We start from the raw sequence: 22,115 nt of genomic DNA on the forward strand, positions 1-22,115 counted from the left end.
GAGTGGGACTAGCTGGATTGCTTTTGCATAGAGCCGACACGGACTCAATGGGCCGAATGGCCTCCTTCTGTGCTGTAACCATTCTATGATTCTAAAAGCATGGATGATGGTTTTAGTAGAAGATGCTTTGAGGCAGGGGTGGAGACGGGTGATATTACGGAGGTCGAAGTAGGCAGCCTTCGTGATGGAGAGGATGTGGGGTCGGAAGCTCATCTCAGAGTCAAATAGAATCTCACTTTTTTTATCCTTAATTATTTTTAATCTCACCCTGTTTCTGTTGTACACAAAGGGATCTGGGCAGCTGTGTGAGTGGGGATAGTGTTTGTGAGGATGATGGCACGCCCCGCCCCGTGTATAGAACAGTGAGCATCACCCAAACTCAGTGAAATTGTGAGCACACAAGTCTCAGCCTGTGTATGAGGGGAGAGTTATGGGTCTAAGAAGAATAGTGATGGACCATGAGAGAAAAGGAAGGAGCAGTGGGGAGACCATCCATCCGAGCACATTGAGCGGTACATGCAAGGGACTCTTGGCTTTGACAGTGCAAATTTTATTCTTTTTTTGTCCCTGAGCAATGCCATAAGAAATCTAGTAGTACAAAAAAACAAACTGCACATTCCAAAGCCCTGCTGAATCGATTGTTTCACTTGAAGAGTACCATCTGTATTTTGTTATTGAAAAATAATGAAGACAAATATGCAAGCACAATGGTACAAATAATTTCAAATATAAACTGAACAATGTTCTAGTGAATTCTTGTATTCATTAAAGTGAAGCAATCTGAGATGGAGAGCCAAATACTTTCCCACTTTGGACACTCCAGATATCCAGATTCACAGTAAAGCTCAATGATTAGTTATTTATATGCATATGTTGTATAGAACTTGCAATAATTCACTTACATTCAGAACTATCAGACTGTATTAAAACTCAAGTTTTCACACAAATTATTTCAAGACACAGTGCATGTTGGGATCAATACATTCGCTCCCCCCCACTGCCTCACCAACCTTTTTCTCTTGTCAATTTCCTCACTTCCTTTCTGCTCCTGAAGTGTTGACTCCTTGCTTGGGATTTGGTTTCAGAAGTGATGGTGTAACCTCAAGTGCCTCGTCAAAGGGGTTATTCTTGATGTGTGAGCCTTGATGATGACCAGCAGACCTTTGGCCTGTGAGGCTTCACAGCTGAGTGCGATGATGTCCAGCTTCCAACAGGTATCATTGGATAGTGATCAGATAGTGGGCATCCTGGATGATTTTCCCCACTCTAAGCCAGCAGAGCTTAGGTCAATGATAGTACCGTGACTGTGGCCCCGGCTGGGATCAGTGAACCCAGTCCTGATTGGGCATTGAACGTGGGACTTTCCTGGGTCTGAATGGATAAACTCACCGAGTCATCAGGACTGGAAGGGTGGATGTTATGTGTTGTACTTATTGGGTATTTTCTTTAAAAATAATAAATTTGAAATCAAAAGAAACTCCAGTTTAAGTGTTTTTGTTTGTCTTTAATTACTAAAGCATAATTATCAGAATCACATTCAAATACAGTATGTTACTTATCCCAAATCACAGATTATTTATAGGCTGATGTTTGTTCACCTAACATTTGACCTATAGAGAGCTGAAAAAGTATTTCTGCAGCTTTAAAACAAATCGCAATTCTCTCAGCTGCATTTACACTACAGCTAGTGGTCTGAGAGTGGTTTACATTGTTTGGTTCCTGCCTTGCTGATACACCATTCATCCTGCCTTGGATACATGTACGGAGCTCTCCCTAGCAGTTAGAAATTTAAACATTTAGAGAGCATGGAGAGGAGAATTCCTGCTCTCTAGGTATTCAAATTAAAGTCAGGTAGGTTTCAAAAATGCCCAGGAGATCAAACATAGCCCCTGAGCACATTGTAAACCAGGTGTGCCACTATACTAGATTTATACTCTGTGCAGTGTCAAACCCAGATTGCTGTCTCAAGGGACTCAGTCTCACTCTGCTTTGTTCAGTTGGGTAAGGCCCTGACTCTGGGTTTACACCTCAAGTTTAGCATCAGTAAGGAAGAGAAAATGTGTTTTGTACTAACACTAAACTTATAAATGCACCCTTGGATTCACTGATCTATGGGTCTGATTACTCTGTTGCCTGATCAAACGACTCAATTATGCTCTTGACCATAATACTTAACATGTGCCACTTCTCATCTTGTTTACTCTGTCCATTCTCTATCGGTGAAGATTTTGTTTCCAGATACTTTGATCTTCCATTGGTTTTATTGCATTGACTCCTTTGTCAAGTGATGGGGCAACACAGCACCCAACCCTTCATTTGATGACTGATAAAGTGAAGGTTCTGTTTGGCACTTCAGGGCACCATCACCAGAGGACAGCAATGCAGTACACTGAGAGTAGACAGCAGCCAAAATCAATGCTGTGTACAGCAGCCACAGAATCTGGAAACAGATATGGAAGAAAATGGCACATCTTAATGAAGCTGCCAAGGTAAGACGACTCAACAGCTATTTACCAGTTAGGTATTCCAAGTATGCATGCCACAAATGTTACCTGTCAATCTGTCCCACATTTATTACTGCCCATATCAAACCATCATAGAACTTTACAGCTTTTCCATTACTTATCATGCATACCAATAATCCAAAGGGGAAAGAAGATGAAAGTGCTGGCAAGGTTGAGCGATGCAGTAGTAATATGTTTGAAACATGTGTGGACAGCATATTGGCTGATACTGAAGATTGAGTTGTTGCAAGTTGTTGTTCTGTTGTGCCTCCCAAACACACAGCTATAAGGTGTTTTTTGTTTTACCTACTGAGCCAGCTTTTCTTCCTTCCACTGCCAATGACCTTGTCACCAGTCCGTCTGCTTTTCAGGCACTGCTGGCAGTCTTGCTTTCCCATTATTCCCGAACTGGGCATTGAAGTTAGGGGGGTTAGGTTAAAATTTCAAAAATCTGAAACCCAATTCCCAACCTGCCTTGAACGCGCACTTCAGGTTTTAACAGAGGTGGGTTTAGGGGTGGGCGAGTAACCTGATCACGAGAGGCGGGCCAGTAATTTAAATATGTTAATGAGGCTGTGTGCCTCATATTTTGGCAGACCTTTACATTTAACGGCTGCGGGCGGCGTTTCCCAGGGCTCTAGAAAAGCGGCAGCTGAAGAGTGGCGAGAACTGCCGGATCCAGCTGGTAAATGCTTTTCCAGAACTGCTTGTGGGCCAGGAGGAGCACGAGTGACCCATGATCTCGTTCCCCACCTCCGCGATCTCATTCCCCCCCCCCCCCGTGATCTCGTTCCCTCCCCGTGATCTCGTTCCCTCCCCGTGATCTCGTTTCCCCCCCCCGTGATCTCATTTCCCCCCCCGTGATCTCATGTTCCCCCCACCGTGATCTCGTTCCTCCCCCGTGATCTCGTTTCCCCTCCCCGTGATCTCGTTTCCCCTCCCCGTGATCTCGTTTCCCCTCCCCGTGATCTCGTTCCTCCCCCGTGATCTCGTTTCCCCTCCCCGTGATCTCGTTTCCCCTCCCCGTGATCTCGTTTCCCCTCCCCGTGATCTCGTTCCTCCCCCGTGATCTCGTTTCCCCTCCCCGTGATCTCGTTTCCTCCCCCCGTGATCTCGTTTCCTCCCCCCGTGATCTCGTTTCCCCCCCCCGTGATCTCGTTTCCCCCCCCCGTGATCTCGTTCCCTCCCCGTGATCTCGTTCGCGCCCCGTGATCTCGTCCCCGCCCCGTGATCTCGTCCTCCCCCCCCCCCCCCCGGTGATGTCGTTTCCCCCCCCGTGATGTCGTTTCCCCCCTGTGATCTTGTTCTGCCCCCCGTGATCTCGTTCCCACCCCTGATCTCGTTCCCACCCCTGATCTCGTTCCCACCCCTGATCTCGTTTTCCGCCCCCCCCCGTGATGTCGTTCCCCCCCCGTGATGTCGTTCCTCCCCCCGTGATGTCGTTCCTCCCCCCGTGATGTCGTTCCTCCCCCGCCCCATGATCTCGTTCCCTCCCCGTGATCTTGCTCCCCCCTCACTGTGAGCTCGTTCCCCGGCCCCCCTCCCTCCCCCCCCCGTGATATCTCTCCCCGGGCTATTAATCCAGTGACTGAAGTTTGCACTTCATGTCTCTTTACAGGTGCCCTTTTATTAGTTTGGTGCCTGTTGCTGCTGCATAAAAAGCTATCATTCTTTGTATACACAGACTTTGGAACTCTTTCCACATATTCGACCGATCCAGAAAACCGGATAGTGATGGTGAACCTTTTTCAGAGATGCAACTTGCAAAGATAAGGTAACAAAAACAGCAATTTAAGTTTTGGGTTTGGATGAAGGTATCGTGTCCCAGGTTGAAGTTCTTGAAAAGCTCAAAATAAAAGGAATCCCTAAAGACTTCATTATTTATTTGTGACTTTTTATTAACCAGTACTGGTAGTAATCAGTATTTTAAGTTTTGTTAATATTTACTATCATTGATCAAACCAGTCGATCACATGGAGAAATGTGTTAAATTTTCCCAGTGTACACCCCACTCCTGAAGGTGCTGACTCATGTTGAGCTACAATTTTGTGTGTGATAGCCAAATTTTGGTGCCATGTGATTCTGAACAGTAGGCCCCGATATTAGCAGGGAGGTGGATGGCAGCGGGGGCGGGGTGGGGGGGGGGTGGCGGGGGGGCGGGGATGGTGATTGGGCACGTGGGTAACCCGCCCAATAAAAAATGTCAATTTCCCATGCGATCACGAGTCAATTGGAGCGGCTTCTGGGTTTGCCGTCCGAAGCTGCGCAGCGGGCGGACTGCGCACCCCACATCACAGTCTGTCAGCTGGAGGAGCTCTATTTAAAGGGGCAGTCCTCCAATGGCTGTTCCTGGAGCAAACACCCACACACCACAATGGAGCAGCACAGGCTGCCTTCTACCCGGCAGACGGGAGGAAGTGACCTGCCTCTGCCACCAAGAAGGCCTGGCTCAAGGTGGCAGAGGAGGTCACCAGCAGCAAGCAACAATCTCCCGTACCTGGATCCAGTGCAGAAAGTGCTTCAGTGACCTAACTAAGTCAGCAAAAGTGAGTACACTTACTGATTCTCCTACATTCCGTCTTCCACGTCACCCGCCCCCACTCCCCAACTTATTCTGCACTGCTAACACTACCTCTATCACATTACTCCTCACACACACTGAAAGCTCATCCTCAACGTACCTGCACTTCCTCACCTCCCCATTAGTAAACCCACCTTTACCACTCAACCCAATCCTCATACAATGTCACAGCTCTGTCTCATACTCACCCTCTGATGCATCTTTTTCACGGTCAGCTGCACCCAAGCCAATGCATTCATCAATTGGCCACGTCACCAAACTCACTCACGCATCTGTACTTTCTCCCCTTATAGAAGAGAGCCCAGAATGCACGGGAGAGGGCGAGGACCGAGAGGGGGCTGCAACAAATCGTTGTCCTCACAGACGCGAGCAGGAAGCACTGGAGCTCAGCAGAACCTTGCGTGCCTGTCCGTCGGGGATGCCGAGACTGCCACCTGACAAACGTCTGGTGACAGAACTTTAACGTTTGGCACACACAATATGAATTGATGTTAACATGCCTTGCCATCTTCCCATCTTCAGCACCTCAGTATACTAATCGCAACATGACACATCTGTGATCATGCTTAATATCGCCATCTGTTCTCTTACAGGGCCTTCAGCGACCGCTGTGATGGCAAGAGGCGATTCCTCAGAGGACATGGTGAGTTACCACACACGAGCATGAGCAGACACTGGTGGCAGGGGCAGCTGCGGAGAGTCTACGTCGGTGGGAGCACTCCTCTCCAGGCTCTGCTCAGCTGGACACAGATGATGAACCCTGGGGGCCATCCTTTAAAAAGGAGAATGATCGAAGGGCATCAGCACATTTGCGAAGTGCTGGAACAGGTGCCACGCACATTCTCCACAATAGCGCAGAGGATGGAGGAGTCCAATTCCTGCATGAGTGGAATGGTGGCACAGGTATGGAGGGAATCTCTGAGATAGTGTCACAGGGACATGAACATCTCCCTGAGATACTATCACAGGGATGTGCAGGCATCTCTGAGATACTGTCGCGGGTAAGTGCAGAATGTCTGCGATGGAGAGAAGGCTAGTCTCCATTGAGCTTCAAGCACGGTTCACAAATGAGTCCATTCAGACCCTGACAACGACCGTTCGGACTCATGATGAGCAACATTCTGCCGCCTTAAATAGGCAGGCAGATACATTAGCACTGGCCTTACAAGGCTTCGCACATGTCCTTCAAACTGTTGTCCAGCAGAGTGGTAGGAGCAGTGTAGATCTGGCACAGGGGAGGGATGATGGCCAAAAGGGACATGGAAGTGGGGACGCACTCAAAGCGCTCCCACATCTCATCTGTTCCCCCCCTCTCAATCAATACCCGCAATGCTGCCTCCTCTCCAAGTGGCTGAGTCTGCCCCTGCACAGGTGCAGGTGGAGCAGTCTTTGAAGGGGCCCTTACAGGCACCAAACCCAGAGGGCATAGGCCCCAAAGCATCTAATCGGTCAGGGCCATGAACAAGAGCAACCTGCAGCCATAGGGGATGCACACCATGTAGAAGTAGTCAGAAGCGAAAGGCGAAGGTTTTGTAAGCACGTAGGATATGAACAAGGGTGTTTGACAGTTGGATTTGATTTTTGTTAAACTCACATTAAATATTATTATTGTCACCACTACTGCCACGTCTTGGCCATTCTTGACTGGCTTCTGTAATAGGGCCCTTTCATGATGTTCACCATTAACACCGACACTTGTTGCCACCGATTGGGTCACTCTACAGTGGGTTATGTGTAGTTGCAGGACTGTTTTGTACAAGGAGGGGTGGGAGGGGGGATGGGGAGGCTTGCATGGGCACTGATCTCTCCAGGTGGGGTGAGGACTGGACTCTTCACACTGTCTGATGTTAGGAGAACCCGTTCACATATCAGTGACTCCCTGGCCTCACGAGCAGCCAGGTGAGTCGCTGCTCTGCCCATGGGTTGCTCCCCCTCCTCCTCCTTCTCCTCCACCTCCTCCTCAATGTGGATGGCAGATGTGGATGGGGCCTTCTCAAGCAGCACCCGTCTCTGTTGTGCCATGTTGTGCAGGGCACAACTCACGACTATAATGCATCCCACTCTGTCTGGTGTGTATTGAAGCGCTCCCCCTGAACGATCAAGGCACCCGAAGCGCATCTTGAGCAGCCCTGTGGCATGCTCAATTGTAGACCTGGTGGTGATTGTGGCTGTCGTTATATCGACGCTGTTGCTCAGTGATGGGGTTCCTCAGAGGTGTCATGAGCACATATGCAGGGGCTATCCCTTGTCTCCGAGAAGCAGCCCTTAAGGATGTTCGGTGCGTGGAAGAGGGGCGGGATTTTGGATTCCCGAAGATGTAGGAATCGTGGCAGCTGCCAGGGAATCTGGCGCATACATGAAGGAATCCTAATTGTGGTGGTCACAAACGAGCTGAGTGTTGATGGAGTGATACCCCTTCCTGTTGATGAACAGATCTGGCTCGTGTGGAGGTGCTCGTATTGCTATATGGGTGCAATCGATTACACCCTGCACCCGTGGGAAGCCAGCCACAGTGTGGAATTCCACTGCCCTCTCCGTCTGGCTGAGGTCGTCCATGGGGAAGTTGATGTAGTGCGAGGTCCTGCGAAACAAGCACTTGTATGCAGACGACTGAGCGACCCCGGAGATGTCCCAAGTGGCACCCTGGAATGATCCGGAGGCAAAGAAGTTGAGGGCAGTGGTGACTTTGACAGCGACAGGTAAGGAGATGCTGCTCAGCCCAGCCGTGAGCAGCTTGGCACAAAGGAGGCTGCAGATGTCTGCGACCATCTAGCGACTGACTCTGAGCCTCCGTATGCACTGCTCCTCAGAGAGGTCCAGGAAGCTGAGCTTTGGTCTGTAGACTCTGTTGGAAAGGTACTGCCTCCTGCAACGGTGTTCTCTCTGTTGTTGCCCTCCGTGCTCTTGTGCAGGTGCCTGTGGTGCAGCACTGTGTTGTGGAGCTCCACGTAGCGGAGGTAGACCAGAGCCTGGCGAGGTTGGTGATGTTACTCGTCCTCGGATGTAGTGATGAATGCAGCCATGGCGCTCCCCATCCTGACGGTGTGAGTTTGAGGGGTCCGCAAAGTAGTTAAATATGTTTGCACAGCAGAGTTCTGGGTGGAAAGTAAGAATTTTGAGTGAAAACACAAAAATCTTGCAGCCAAAACTTTGTCAGAAGTGTCAGAGTGCCCTGCTGCAATAAATGAGGTTTTCTCCCCATCTGTCAAATAAGCATTTGCATCACCCACTGGCTGCTGGCTGAAATACGTCTGTTGCAACAGGGAATGTTTCCCACAGCACCGGAAACATGCTGAGGATGCTTCAAAATCACACCCCTGCCAAAATGTGGAGACAATCAAGTACTTCAACTAGCTCAATAACTATGCAAAAGTATCATCCCGTCGGCTTTAATTGCCGGTGGGACTTCCGCATTCAGGAGGCGCGCACGCACCCAGACGCGTTAATTGGGAACCCAGAAGTCTGCAGGTTGGAGCCGGGCTCCAAACCCGCTCAGGATTTCCGCAATTTTCGGAGCACCTCCACCCCCCCCCCGCCCGCCCCCAATGCATCCACTACTTCACCCGAAAATCAAGCCCTAAGTGTCAATAGTCTATTCAACTGTGGAGAAAACTAATTGAAACCAATTCTATCTTTACCTCATGTGCACTGGATAACAATTAGGAGTGGCAATCCTGGCTGATTTTTACTCCTTTTTAACCCAAGGTCACTGAGACCACTGCTGCCCAGGCTGAGATCAATTAATTCAGCACTGAGCAAGGATCAAAACTGGTATTTCTCAATGTGTGTGACTCAGCACCAGTTAGCACATTTACCTGGTGATCCATGGTGGGGAGGGGAGGGGGTCTGGAAATCTGGTATTTATTATTTATTAAAAGCTGCATTGTGTGTTCAGTCTCAGGAACTCTTCATTTGCTGGCTGTGACTGAGACTGTCGATGAAAAGCAGCCAGAAAAAAAAACTTTGAATAAACCTCAAAACGAAGGAAAAAGATCAAACATATAATAGAGTAACGAAATAATTGTAAAATGCAAAAATTGTTTTTGGTGCATTTTGGGGCCATTATGATGAGGGATAGGGTGTGAGGTAATGGAATACTTTTACAATTTTGCATCTAGTGTAAACAATATGACAGGCAGGAAAGTTCAGGAGCTGATGCAGATGAGCAGATAGGGGTCTGGTATGGATGTTTGGCAGGAGCCTGGTCTACCAGACTCATTCCAGTAAATGGGTGGCTGTGTCCAGTCCACTTTTCTGCATCTTAATGTCATGTGGAGTAAACCAAATTGGATGGACACTAGTATCTATGACGCTGGGGACTTTGGGAGGAGGCAAAATAGAATCATCCAGCTGGCATTTTTGGCTGAAATCACTTGCAAACACTTCAGCCTTGTCTTACATGTTGGGCTCCAACACAGTTGAGGATGAGAATTTATTTTACAAAATATGAACAAGCATATAAATAAGTTATATAATACATTTGTATATTTATAGTAAACAACCTTCTGCCTAACTCCTCAGGTGGACAAAATAATAAAAAGATTGCAATTGTTAGAAATAAGCTAATCTTTGTAAATAATTTTTAAATAATAGTATTTCTTTTGAATTTCTTACCACTGTGGGAGCCTAATTAATGTTCACTGTGTCTTGGAAATTCAAACCGATTTTTCCTTTCTTTCAGGAGTTTCAAACTAAACTTACCTGGTTTACTTCCCAACTTGGACAGAATCGGACTTTTTATATCCTAGAAAAGTCCTAGTTACCAGGATTTTGAATACCTGATAATTTTAGAAAGGCGAACCGTCAGTCACATACGAATCGAACCAATCACACCGCAGTGTTTAAGTTTGAATTATATTTCTCTCCAGCCTATAATTAACAAAATAATGCAACATTGTGTTGAAGTAAGCTTGGTTCAAGAATCAGAACTGCAGTTATTTTTTACAACTGCTTATATTCTGTGATTGGATTTGAAAAAGCAACTACCAAACCAAAACAAAAATACCTCATTTTTGTCAGTAAGCTATACTGAGAATTAACTGTTCATATAACCTGTTTGCATCTTTTTCTTCAAGAACTGTTTTTGGGGGGGGGGTGGTACGCAGTGGTAAATCTGGTGCTGTGACATCTATCAGCAGGAATGGTCAATAAAAGGGGTAGATAATGACAGGTCACATAACATGGGCCTCAGTTGACTCGAGTCGGGTTACAAGTGCAAGGACCTGAGCATTTTATAAAATCCCCTTAAATAAGTAGGAAACTTGTGCTCTGATACCAGCATCTGGAGAGCATTTCATCAATCTGTCCTGGTTAATTCAGCTTTTCCCACATTGAGCAGAAAAAGTATAAATCTCAATGTTTCAACTTCTGGAATATGTGCCACTGCACCCTGGAGATGACAGGGGTATAGAGGCAATCACTGGGGGAATGAAGCAGACCTGTATTCTCTCCCTCCATAATATTTTTTGCTTGGATTATGTGCCTCTTTCACCACCCCCTCCCCACCCCCACTTCAAATCTTGGAATTGCACCTGACGTCTATTCAAACTTATTATATTTGGAGGTTGAGTAGATGGCATCTCAATGACTTCCTTTTCCATTACCCTCAATTTGAACATTTTTTTTAGAGCACAATATCCCTGAGACCACATCTATTCCATCCTGGGAGTCAGCCTCAACAGTTTTGTTATTGCCCACAATAAAAAAGGAAACACAGGTTTGGCAGCTTCAATTGAAATTGTGGATTTGTGTGTTTGAGGTCCTTCTTGCCCTTTCGGAAGTCCAGAGAGAACTAGAGTCTCTCCTAGGATAAAGCATTGAGTAACTAATTTGACATACCAATACTCATTTCTATTAGCACAGAGATAAACTGGGCCAATCAGTCAGCTCCTCCCGGTTTTGCACTGTGGCAGATTGTGATGAATCCCAAAGACGTTAACTGGGAGTTTAGCTGGTTGTATAAACAAGAAGCCAAAGCATCTCCCGCTGTACACACTCTCTTGATGTGCCTGAATGAACCAAACTTTGTGGCTTTGGATGCACCCACCACTATTGAGGTACTCCAAATTCTAAGTTCCCTTCAATCTTAACAAGGCTTATAGCACAGATGGTTTCTCTACTGACTTTTGCAAAACAATGACTGAATTGCCTCCCATACCCCTGAAAGTGTTTCATGAAATTACTAACACTGCTCCCACCCTAACACTTAGAGAGATGTTGATACTGAAAAAGGGCAAGGACCCGGTGAATGCTCCTTTTTTCCTAATTCTCCTCTTAGTCATGACTCCAAAATTTTTACAAAAATCTTGCAACTCCTCTGAGCAGTTTGGTTTCCAAATTAATTCACCCCATCAGACAGGTTTTATTTGTGGAATGCACTCATGGTAATGCCTGGCAGCTTCTCATCATTGTGTCAGGTAAATCTAGTCTTGCCTTCTCTTTAGAAAAGATGCTTGACAGAATGGAGTGGCCTTTCTTGCTGGGGTTAGCCATGGGCTCCATAGGAATCGACACGCCTCCTGCCCCCACTATCATGTCATTAAAGGGATTGTGTCTCCTTCAATTGAACTGCTTTAAGGCAATCAGCACAGGTGTCCTCTGCAAAACCTGTTTTTTGCCTTGGCTATTGAACAGCTAGCTGCTAGCATTCATGTCACTCCAGTCATTAAAGGGATTGGAATGGCATGGAAAGAATACAAAATATTCCTGCATGTGGGCAATAGTCTGCAGCTCTCCCTCCCCATGTTCTAGAGTGCAATCAACACTATAGTTCTTTGTTGTGCAACAATAAGCAATTTTACCAAATCAAAGTCCATGGTTCTGGATAAAGCTGTACCTTCCGCAGTTTGAGAATTTTTATCATGACATTGGTCTAGCAGGTTTTCGGTATTTGGAATATGGATCATTTGTGATGACATAAGCAAATGAACCCATCTCCACTTTCCTTCCTGGGCAGAGTCAGTGGGCCCGATATGAGGAGGGAGGCGGGTTGGCAGCGGGGGGGTCGACTGGGCGCGTGGGTAACGCGCCCAGTGAATTCGGGGTGCTCCGTACGCAATCGCAGCCTAATTGAAAGCACTTACCATGGCTTCCGGGTTTCCCGTTCCAGACCTGCGCGGTGGGCGCACTGCGCACCCGCATCACAGGCTGTCAGCAGGAGGAGCCCTATTTAAAGGGGCAGTCCTCCAATGCTTCTCCTGCAGCAAAGAACCAATTTTGGATCATGGAGCAGGCCAGAGGCAAGGCTGCTCCAAGGTTCTCAGACTCCTCACTCCAGGTGCTGTTCGATGAGGTCAGGAGGAGGAGGGAAACGTTTTTCCCAGCGGACGGGAAGAAGTGGCCTGCCTCTGCCACCAAGAAGGTCTGGCTCGAGGTGGCAGAGGAGGTCACCAGCAGCAGTAACATCTCCCGAACCTGGGTCTAGTGCAGGAAGCGCTTTAATGACCTAACCAGGTCAGCCAAAGTGAGTATACTTACGCATTCTCCCACACTCTGTCTTCCACATCACCTCCACCACCACACAACTCCTTCTGCGCTGCCACCACAACACTCTTGCATCACTCTTCACATCCACTCAGCCATCATCCTCACGTTGCTTGCACTTAGTCACCGCCCCAGTTCCCATTTGAACACTACCACGCAACCCAATCCTCATACAATCTCATGGCTATGTCTCACACGCACCCTCCCATGTATCTCCCTCACGGTCACCCCCACCCACACCAATGCGTGCAGCGGGTCACTATGCAACCATCACTCAATCACACCTCTCTGTGTTTTGCCTTGTTAGGAGAAGAGATGCCAGAAGGCCCAGGAGAGGGATGGTGGCGAAAGGGGACATGGAAGTGGGGACGTCACTCAAAGCGCTTCCATGTCTCACTCGTTGCCCCCCTCTCAACCAGTACCCGCAGTGCTGCCTCCTCTCCAGGTGCTCGAGACTGCCCCTGCACAGGTGCAGGTGGAGCAATCTTTGGAGGGGTCCTCACGGGCACCGAAACCCAGAGGGTGTCTGTGCAAAGCATCTCATCGGTCAGGGCATGGTCAAGAGCAACCTGCCACTACCTCTGCTGAAGCCACAGGGGTAGCACCACGTAGGGGTTCCCGTAAACATAAGGCTAAGGTGCACAAGGGTGTTTGACGATTTGTCATGTTTTTTATTTATATTTGTTTTCTTTCACATTCACAATAAATCTTCTTATTATCACCACGTATTGCCCATTCTTGACTGGCTTGTGCAATAAGTCCCTTTCATGAGGTTCACCATGAACATGCACACTTGATGCCACCCATTGGGTCATTCTACAGTGGGTGTAGGTGTAGTTGCACCACTGTTTTGTACAGGGGGCGGGGGAGGGGGCTGGTGTGGCCGCTCCTCTGTCCAGGTGATGAGGACTGGAGTCTTCAGACAGTCTGATGTTAGGAGAACCGTTCACACATCAGTGACTCCCTGGCCTCACGAGCAGCCAGGTGAGCTGCTGTTCTGCCCATGGGTTGCTCCTCCTCCCCGTCCTCTCCTCCCTGTCCTCCTCCACCTCGGCCTCCTCCTCCTCCTCAATATGGGTGGCAGATGTGGATGGGGCCTCCTCCAGCGGCACCCCTCTCTGTTGTGCCTTGTTGTGCAGGGCACAACAGACGACTATAATGGGCTCGATTTTAGCGTCGGGTTTCCTGCGGGTTTCCAGCGGGGGGGCCCCGAAAATCCCGATATCCAGTCACGTGACCGGATCGCGCCGAGATCCCGGCCACTTCCGGGTGCCGCGCTGACGTGCGGGGCTGCGTGCGCAGGCCCCGCTGGTGGGAATCCCGCAGGCAATTAAAGCCAGCGGGGTTCCACTTGAGTGTATTTACCTTGCTTGTTGAGGTCATTAAATGAGCTGAAGCAGCTATCAAAACAGGAAGTGTGGGATTTTAGCTTCAAAGCAGTGAGTTTCACACACTGGGGGAAACAGTCTCCCTTCAACCGGTCGTGTTCCAGGGTGGGAGAGCCCTCACCCACGCAGGAGGCCACCGCGTCACGTAGGGCAACCCCTGCCCTCCACCACCCCCCGCCAAGCCAGAGGACAGACCGACGTGAAACCGCAGCCCTAGTGCGAGGAACCACCTACCTACCCTGCACAACCCCTCAGACCAACACCTGCCAGATGGGTGGTGCGTTGACATCCTCGGAGGACGAACAGCATGACCAGCCCCAGCAGCCTCGCAGTCCACGCCGTCCGCCTCGGAGACGTGGAGCCCCCCAACACGGTGCTGTGGCACACCCACCTGCACAGCAGGAGGGAGGGCAACCGCAGAGAGAGATGCGTCGCAGGAGACACTACCCTCCACACAGGGTGTACAGACCGAGGCTCAGCTTCATGGACCTCTCCGAGGAGCAGTGCATACGTCGGCTCAGAGTCAATTGCCAGGTAGTCGCTGATATCTGCAGCCTCCTTAACGACGAGCTGCTCCTGGATGGACCAAGCAGCATCTTCTTACCTGTCGCCGTCAAAGTCACCACTGCCCTCAACTTCTTTGCATCCGGATCCTTCCAGGGTGCCACCGGGGACATCACCGGGGTCTGTCAGTCGTCTGCACACAAGTGCATAAGGCAGGTCACCGATGGGTTGTTCCGCAGGGCCTCGCACTACATCAACTTCGCCATGGACGAGCGCAGCCAGATGGAGAGGGCAGTTGGATTCCATGCCATGGCTGGCTTCCCACGGGTACATGGTGTAATCGACTGCACCCACATCGCAATACGGGCACCTCCGCATGAGCCAGGGCTGTTCATCAACAGGAAGGGGTATCACTCCATGAACGCCCAGCTCATCTGTGACCACCGCCAGAGATTCCTACACGTGTGCGCCAGATACCCCGGCAGCTGCCACGATGCCTTCGTCCTCAGGGAGTCCACCGTCCCGCCCATCCACCAGGCACCCAACGCCGGCAACGGCTGGCTCCTCGGCGACAAGGGGTATCCCCTACACACGTGGCTCATGACGCCTCTGAGGAACCCCATCACCGAGCCGGAGCGTCAGTACAATGACAGCCACACTGCTACCAGGTCTACAATTGAGCAGACCATAGGGCTGCTCAAGATGCGCTTCAGGTGCTTTGATCGTTCTGGGGGAGCGCTCCAATACACACCATTCAGAGTGGGACGAATCATAGTTGTCTGCTGTGCCCTGCACAACATGGCACTACTGCGAGGGGTGCCGCTGGAGGTGACCCACACCACACCCGCCACCCACATGGAGGCGGCGGGGGTGGGGGTGGGATGATGGTGACGATGATGGTGATGGTGATGGTGTCGACGACGACGACGACGATGATGATGATGATGATCCGCACCACGACTCGCCGGGCCAGGGAGGCACTCATACGTCAACGGTTCTCCTAGAGTCAGACAGTGCGAGGCGCTCGCATCTCCTCACCTGCACATGCGAGGGGCCCGCATCTCCTCACCTGCACATGCGAGGGGCCATACCAGCCCCCTCCACTGAAGACTGTTGCCAGTACTCCTGCACCCACAGCAGTGTGCCCAATGGGCGGCAGCAGGTGTTCGCCATCATGATGGCCTGCACGGAACGCACCTATTGCACAGGCCGCGGAAGAATGGACGAGAGGTGGCAGGAGTGGTGAGAATATAGTATTTAATATGTACAATGTGAGATAATATAAACAAAAAGTGTACGAATTAATAGACACCCTGGTGCATTCCCTTTGTGCTTATAACGCCTTTGGATTTCTTTTGTGGGTACCCCTACGTGGTGTTACCCCTGTGGCTCCAGCAGAGGTAGTGGCAGGTTGCTCCTGTTCTCGCCCTGACCGGGTAGATGCTTTGGGCGGACGGCCCCTGGGTTTCGGTGCCCATGAGGGCACCTCCACAAACTGCTCCTCCTGCACCGGGGCAGGGGCAGACTCGGCCACCTGGAGAGGAGGCACCATTGCGGGTACTGGTTGAGAGGGGGGCAACGGGTGGGACGTGGGGGCGCCTTGAGAAGCGTCCCCGCTTCCATGTCCCCGGTCACCATCACCCCTCTCGTGGCCTCGGCCCACATCACCCCTTCCACCCTGCTGGACGGCAGTTTGGATGGCATGTGTGAGGCCTTGCAAGGCCACCCCTAGTGTATCCGTCAGCCTGTTTATGGTGGCGGAATGTTGCTCACCCTGAATCCGTACAGCCGTTGTCAGGGCCTGCACGGACTCGATGTGGAGCTGTGCGTGACGCTCGAGGGAGGCCAGCCTGTCCTCCACCGCAGACATTCCCGCACCTACCCGCGACACTGTGTCGCCGGTACCCTCCTGTACCTGCGCCACCAATGCCCTCATGCAGGAGTTGGACTCCTCCATCGCCTGCGCAATTGTGGACAATGCGCGCAGCACCTCTCCCAGTACCTCAGCAATTAGCTGGTGCCCCTCGACGACTCTCCTTTTCACTGGTGGCCCCCTGGGTTCAGCATCTGGGTCCGGCTGAGCAGAGCCTGGAGATGAGTGCTCCCACCGACGCGGACCCTCCGCGGCTGCCCCTGCCACCAGGGTCTGCTCATGCTCACTCGTGCGCGGTGAATCACCAAGTGCTACCCCAACTAGTTGGCGAGGGGGACCCACCGAGGTGCGTGTCTCTGCGCTGGTGGTTGGCTCAGATGTGACGATGCACCCTCAGAGACCGCCATGTCCTCTGAGGAATCGCCCTCCTCAATCGCATCGCTCGCAGACGGCCCTGCAAGAGAACAGAGGGCACTATGAGGCATGTGCACCAACTTTACGGTGCGCCTGATGGCAGGTGATGATACGGTCACCCGCGATCATGAGTGTTGAGTGTCAGCTTTCCCTTACCGGCCGTTTCTGCAGCGACAGACTCGCCATCAGCCACCGACAGGCAATGTCGCGTGCGGGCGAGGTCGAGCGCCTCCACCTCTGCGTCGGTGAGGTCTACCACATGCGGCGGGCCACCTCCGGTGCGTGCCCTTTCCCTGTTGTTCTTGCTCCTCTTCTCCTGTCAAGGCAAAACACAGATGCGTGAGTGGGTGCGTATTGCATAGTGAGACGCATCGAGCATCGGTGTGGGTGGGTTGAGCGTGGGGCAGATGGATGGGAGGATGCGTGTGCCACATGCCCATCCCATTGCATAGGGATTGGGGTGTGTGGTAGTGTTCGGATGGGGACAGGGACGGTGGGTACTTGCGGGCACGGCGAGGATGGTGAGTGAGTAGCTGTGAGGATTGCTGCGGGAGCGCTGTGGTGGCTCTGCAGGAGGGGTTGTGATCTGTTTGGCGTGATGGTGGGGACGGGTTGTGGGAGGGTGCGTTGGTGTACTCACCTTGCCAGACCTAGTGAGGTCATTGAAGCGCTTGCGGCACTGCTCCCATGTCCTTGGGGTGTTGGCCCTGCTGCTGACCTCCGCCGCCACCTCTGCCCATGCCTTCCTGGTGGCGGCGGCAGGGCACTTGCATCCATCCGCGGGGAAGAGCGTGTCCCTCCTCCTCCTCACGCCCTCCAGCATCAGCTGCAGCGCAAGGTCTGAAAAACGTGGCGCAGCCTTTCCCCTCGGGTGAGCCATCATCTGTAGCCTACTGATTGCAGCAGGAGGGGCTTTGGGAGACTGCCCCTTTAAGTGGAGCTCCTACATCGCGTCGACGGTACTGCGCATGCGCAGCCGGCCGGCACGCAGCTGGTGAGCGGAGAACCCGGAAGCAGGGCTTAACCAGTTCAATTATCCCGCGATTGCACGGGGGACGCACGCAATTAGCCGTCCGCGTTTTCCTCGCTCCCGGAGGACCACCCGCTGGGAACCCGCAGGCCTGCTAAAATCGAGCCCAATGTGTCCCACTCTGTGTGGCGTGTATTGAAGTGCTCCCCCAGAATGATCAAGGCACCCGAAGCGCATCTTGAGCAGCTCTATAGCCTGCTCAATTGTAGACTTGGTAGCGATGTGGCTGTTGTTATATCGACACTGTGGCTCGGTGGTATTTTCTCTTGTCCACCACTATACCTGTCAATTTTAGATCTGTTTCAGTAATCTCTTTAAACTGCATTTTTTTTTAACCAACAGATGGAGTAACTGACATTTTCCCTACTGTTGGTAATCAAATATAGTTACATGATGGATATCTCTGAGCACTTCAGACGCTATTAATTTTTTTTTGAAATTGAACAAATTAGAAAGTATTTCCGGACAAGTAACAAAGTTAGATTCAATAATATCCTGAAATAATCTACTAAGTACAATTAGTAAGTAACTGCTGATAAATCCATTTAAATTCAATTATTACTGCCACAGGACAACAGAACTGAAATGATGTTACTCCAGTGATTTGAAGACACAGGAAAGAAACAATATGGACTACATTTACGAGTTGATCTCCCATGGCACTGCTAATGAAATGTTTTTAAAAGTGACTGGAAGGGGGGAGGAGATCAGGAGAGGGGGAGGCAATGGGAAGATAGTGAGGTGCTAGGGAGGGGGCTGGCGAGTGGGAGGGTGAAGCGATCGGATTGGGGGGAGGCAAGGGGAGAGGCGATGGGAGGGGGAAGCGATCGGGAGTAGGCCAAGGTTGGCTGGCAACAGTCCTCAGGACTGCTGTGGAGCGAGAAGAGCACTCCTCCTCATCCTGGATCCCCAGGCAGGCTTTTTTTTTTGGAAACTTACCTATCGTTGGCGGCTGCTGAAGAATCTTGAGGGGGCAGCCTCATTGTTGATGAATTTTGAAAAAGGATCCTTTAAAACAGGCATTAAGCCTGTTCCATATTCCAAAGGGGCCTAACGCCTGTCTTATACATCCGCCCGGGATACCTAGAAATTGGACCCCATGAATTTAGCAGTGGGACCAACATAGATTGGGCGCAGGCCGTCCCACTGCTAAATTGGTCCGCTTTGCGCCCCTTTTACACCCGAAAAGTGGGAGCACACACACCAATTTCTACCCCATTGTCTGAGGCCCCGCCACACACTCTGTACCCTTGCCACTAATTCCATGCCTCTCCCTGGCCTTGTCTCATGTTGAACCAGGTTGTTCAGCCTCATTTAAATGGACCATGCTGCAACCTCAGCATCCTATTTGACCATGAGCTGAGCTTCCAACTCCATATACTCTCCATCACAAAGATCGCCTACTTTCACCTCCGTAATATCGCCCACCTTCACCCCTACCTCAACCCATCTGCTGCTGAAACCTTAATTCATGCCTTTGGCACCTCCAGATTTGACTATTCCAAATGCTCTCCTGGCTGGCTTCCCATCCTCCACTCTCTGGAAACATCAGCTCATCCAAAACTCTGCTGTCTATATCCTATCCCACACCAAGTCAAGCTCACCATTCACCCCTGTTCTCGCTGATCTACATTGGTTCCTGGTCCCTAAACACTTCAAATGTAAAATTATCATCCTCGTGTTTGAATCCCTTCTTTGCCTCACCTTTCCCTATCTCTATAAGCCCCTCCATCCTCCAACCCTCTCCGTGAACTTTCCATTCCTCCGACTCTGTCCTTTTGTGCATCTCCCTCTCCCTTCACTCAACCATTCTCAGCCCCACGCTCTGGAATTCTCTCATTAATCCCCCCCTACTCTTCACCTCTCTCTCCTCCTTTAAGGCCCTCCTTAAAATCCACTTCTTTGACCAAGCTTTTACTCACCCATCCTAGTATTTCCTTCTTTGTCTTGGGAGGTGATTTTACCCCTACTCCTGCCTCCTGAACAGGTGGCATGGACACCACACATCCCTTCACCACCCCCCCATAGCTGGTGGGGTCCTTTTTAACTTATGCATATTTTTACTAGGAGTCCTGAATGGGAAATGGCAGTGAGCTTCCCACTGGGTCTACCCAGCGTTGAAGTGAATCGGGGCCAAAAGAGGTCCCAAAAGGTAAGCTCAAATGTTATTTTTTCTTGTGGGGCCTGGAGGCACCAGTGCTCCTCCAAGCCTCACATGGAAATCTTAAGCCTCCCCTGCACCCCCTCCCGACCGCAGGGACCCCCAAGCGATGGCCTGGCAGTCGATCACACACATTTACCCGGTCTCGGCAGGTGGCCTCTGGGCTACGCAAATTTGCGCTGTTTCCTGCCAACTTCCCGCCCGGAACAGCTAAGAAGTCAGCCAGTGGAATTTAAATGAGGCTCAGGAGTTAAATTACCTCAGGCATCTTTTTTGCTGCAGCAGGTGAGTTTTGAACTGACACTAAAACTCAGCAGCCAAAAACTGGCCCCAGTTAAAATTGGGACGGTGTTGTCCATTTTTGTCTGATTAGGCTTCTGTGAAGCACATTAGGATGTTTTGCTACGTTAAAGGTGCTATATAAATGCAAGTTATTTTTATAGCAAGTACCTCATTTGTCACATTTCATTTTCTTTCACAATTTGTTTGTCATGCTTTTCCATCAGGTCCAAGTATCATATCTGGATGTAATGCCTAGGCATTACTGTAAAGAATGTATACTTACCATTCAGTCCTCCTGATGCTTGATGGTGCTCATCGATCTCCATCTTCCAATCATTTCCTCTTTGTGGCAGTGCAGTTAATATTTAACATTTTGTTCCAGCGTCCATTGTGTACCCTGGAGATAGGTTTTAATTTAACTTTTGGAACTTACATTTTAAATGTATTTACCTTTTGCTTCCTGCCTTGAGCTTTCAGGCCTTCCCTTGTGTTTCCCACTTAATTGCTGCACCCGCCCCCAGACCCTCTTACCTTCTTCCCATTGTCGCGGCCTCACCATCAACATCCTGGGGGTCACCATTGACCAGAAACTTAACTGGACCAGCCACATAAATACTGTGGCTACAAGAGCAGGTCAGAGGCTGGGTATTCTGTGGCGAGTGACTCACCTCCTGACTCCCCAAAGCCTTTCCACCATCTACAAGGCACAAGTCAGGAGTGTGATGGAATAATCTCCACTTGCCTGGATGAATGCAGCTCCACCAACACTCAAGAAGCTCGACACCATCCAGGACAAAGCAGCCCACTTGATTGGCACCCCATCCACCACCCTAAACATTCACTCCCTTCACCGCCGGCGCATTGTGGCTGCAGTGTGCACCATCCACAGGATGCACTGCAGCAACTCGCCAAGGCTTCTTCGACAGCACCTCCCAAACCCATGACCTCTACCTCCTAGAAGGACAAGAGCAGCAGGCACATAGGAACACCACCACCTGCACGTTCCCCTCCAAGTCACACACCATCCCGACTTGGAAATATATTGCCATTCCTTCATTGTCGCTGGGTAAAAATCCTGGAACTCCCTTCCTAACGACACTGTGAGAGAACCTTCACCACACGGTCTGCAGCGGTTCAAGAAGGCGGCTCACCACCACCTTCTCAAGGGCAATTAGCGATGGGCAATAAATGCTGGCCTCGCCAGCAACGCCCACATCCCATGAACGAATAAAAAAAAGACGCTTGAGCCCACTTCTGTTGCTACCACCTCTGGGCATATGCGATTGCTCCCCACTGCCGCAGGCCTGATTACTACTCCTCACTGATTTCCCAGCACTGAATTAAAGGAATGAAGGGGAGGAGAGGAAATAAAGAGGGAGAGAAGAAAATGAAGGTGGAGGGGATTGAGGAAGAAGGATGTTGATGGGAATGTTCACAGGGGGAGAGAGGGTGGGGTGAGATGGGCAAGAGGCAGCAATATGGGAGGCAATGGGATTAAGGGGTGGAGGTAAGGAGGCAAAAAGAGCCCATGGAAGGGGAGAACACATGGGGGGAGTGGGTAAGGGAGAAGACGCGGAATGAGGCTGGGTTTGCAGACATGGGTCAAAGGGGTTCGAGCGACATCCCTTTCACGTTATTTTCCAATGCTGTCCTGCACCCTGGCCAGATTCCTCCCCTCACTAACGACCTGAAACCTGCCTGCAGCCCTGGCCAGATCCCTCCACCATCGATAACCCAACAACCAGCCTGCAATCCTGGCAGGATCCCTCTTCTCACCTGCCACCCTCCACCTGTGGCTCGAAAGTCATGCTGCAGCCCACATCCTAGAGCAAGCCCACAGCTCTAGTCAGATTTCTCCCTTTACCTAGGACCCTCACCCTTGCCTCCACAACCCGC

The 22,115-nt window shown here is 50.6% G+C and overlaps 1 long non-coding RNA gene across 2 annotated transcripts in view; it reads right to left on the bottom strand.

The window, feature by feature from the left end:
• Positions 1–1,483: 1,483 nt before the first annotated feature.
• LOC137334776 (uncharacterized) overlaps positions 1,484–22,115 on the bottom strand; it is a 52,691-nt gene continuing 32,059 nt past the window's right edge. For both annotated transcript variants that reach the window (XR_010966235.1, XR_010966236.1), the window contains exon 3: positions 1,484–2,440. This is a non-coding gene — a long non-coding RNA (uncharacterized lncRNA). The remainder of the gene's footprint in view (positions 2,441–22,115) is intronic.

The sequence above is a fragment of the Heptranchias perlo genome, chromosome 18 (assembly GCF_035084215.1).
Source record: "Heptranchias perlo isolate sHepPer1 chromosome 18, sHepPer1.hap1, whole genome shotgun sequence".
NCBI lineage: Eukaryota > Metazoa > Chordata > Chondrichthyes > Hexanchiformes > Hexanchidae > Heptranchias > Heptranchias perlo.